This window comes from Triticum dicoccoides, chromosome 1A (genome assembly GCF_002162155.2).
Source record: "Triticum dicoccoides isolate Atlit2015 ecotype Zavitan chromosome 1A, WEW_v2.0, whole genome shotgun sequence".
NCBI lineage: Eukaryota > Viridiplantae > Streptophyta > Magnoliopsida > Poales > Poaceae > Triticum > Triticum dicoccoides.
The window spans coordinates 573,232,138-573,233,877 of NC_041380.1; the positions used below are offsets into that span (position 1 = coordinate 573,232,138).

Consider the following 1,740-nt stretch of genomic DNA (forward strand, 5'->3'; position numbering starts at 1 on the left):
GATTGCAGCGTCTGGTCCCTGTCGTCGAGCTCGGCGCAGGCGTCGCCATCTCTGCTAGCCTCCATCGACATGCATCGTACCTACAGAACTCCGGTGGTCGGTTGAAGCAAAAACGAACAACGCTTCCAGCAAAATCTAACAACGCTTCCAGCAAAATCGAACAACGGTTCCAACAAAACCAAACTTAGGCCCCAGCAAAAACAACATGAAACATTTGAGAGCTCTGCAGCCGATGAAGCAAAAAATTATATCTATTCCAGCAAAGAAATTCATCGGTTCCAGCAAAAAACAAAAATTTGGTTCACCAAAAAAAGACGCATCAGCAAAAACGGCCACTCCCTCTTGCAACACCCCCGGTCACCGGTTGTAGCTCCGGCGTACATGGTTGCAACTCCCGGCGTTTGAACGACATTGGATGCAACCCTCCTCGCCGCTGGATGCAGCTTCCTCCTGTGAGCTGTCAACCTTGCAGCACGTCCACCAACTGCTTCCAGCAAATCGGGACACCGGTTCCAGCAAAAAACGAAAAGAGTTCATCAAATCGAATGGGGATGGTAGCAAAAAAGAAAGGGGTTGTAGCAAAAAAAGTGGGTGGATCCAGCAAAAAAATAACCTGGTTCCAGCAATCCCCGGCTCCAGCACAAACTCGTCGCCCCCGCGGCTGATTGCAGGTTGGTCATGGCGACTAGCGAAGCTCTGGCTGCGGTTGCCATGGAGAGGGCGTGCGTCCAGTTACCGCGGACAAGGCGACGAGCAAGCCCCTGGCCGTGGACGGCCATGGAGAGGGATGCATCCGGTGCGGGTGATCTGCACACGATTCAAAATGAGGCGCATCCAGTGGCCGGCAGCCATGGCGACGACCGCGCCCCCGGCTGTTGGTGGATGGGGAAGGAGATGCGAGTGGATATGGAAGCGAAGGGATAAGGTCGCGGGCGGTGCATGGGCCCCAACAGCCACGCGTTTGATCCCCTGTGTGGAAGACGTGGCTAAACAGCGGTTTGATCGCTAATCATCCAACGACCCGCGCGTGACCGGCCGAAGCTTCGGCCGGTCCGCCGGCTACAACCGCTTCCCTTCTAGATATAGGATTTCTACTCAGGTTGTTGGAGGGAACAAATGTCGGGCAATAGTCTATTCTTCATCAGGAGAGGTTTGACAAAGTTGTACATATTTTGTGTATGAATTCCCAGTGTACAAGCATTACCACGGACATAAAAGTTATCGTTCTTTTGCATTTGACAGGTCTGTCCAAAACAATATCAATCCATATTTTATGAAAGAAAAGGAAATCCAGCCGTGTGCTCAGCATCCACAATTTCACGAGTGCTTGCTTATTATATCCTCGCACATGCATGCACAAAAAAACACAGCACAAACCTTGTGGGCGTTTGGATTGATTAATACATGGTGAAAATGTCGTTGAGATCTCAACTGATTCCCCGCAAAAGAAAAACAAGAAGATATCTCAACTTGATTGGTAAGTCAAACGACCAGGGGACGCACCGAGTTAATCTACACCTCCACGTACGTACAGATCCAGCGCCATTAGTTGCACAAGATCGAGCTTAGCGATATGATAGCTTTCCGACGAAGCAAGGACCGGCGCACCACAAGGAGCTAGCTACCGACTGCACGTACGGGTGGTCGGCACAGGCCATGCAGCCAAAACCCGTCATTTCCTGTCAGCGCTAGCTACTCCATTGTCGGCATCCACATGATCTTCACTTGTTAATCGCTGGT

General features: G+C 51.1%; 1 long non-coding RNA gene across 1 annotated transcript; it reads right to left on the reverse strand.

Moving 5' to 3' along the window:
• Nucleotides 1–235: 235 nt before the first annotated feature.
• LOC119337831 lies at nt 236–877 on the reverse strand. Its single transcript, XR_005163651.1, has 2 exons — nt 614–877; nt 236–484 (listed from the first exon to the last, which is right to left on the reverse strand). It is a non-coding gene; the product is annotated as an uncharacterized LOC119337831 (long non-coding RNA).
• Nucleotides 878–1,740: the final 863 nt, after the last annotated feature.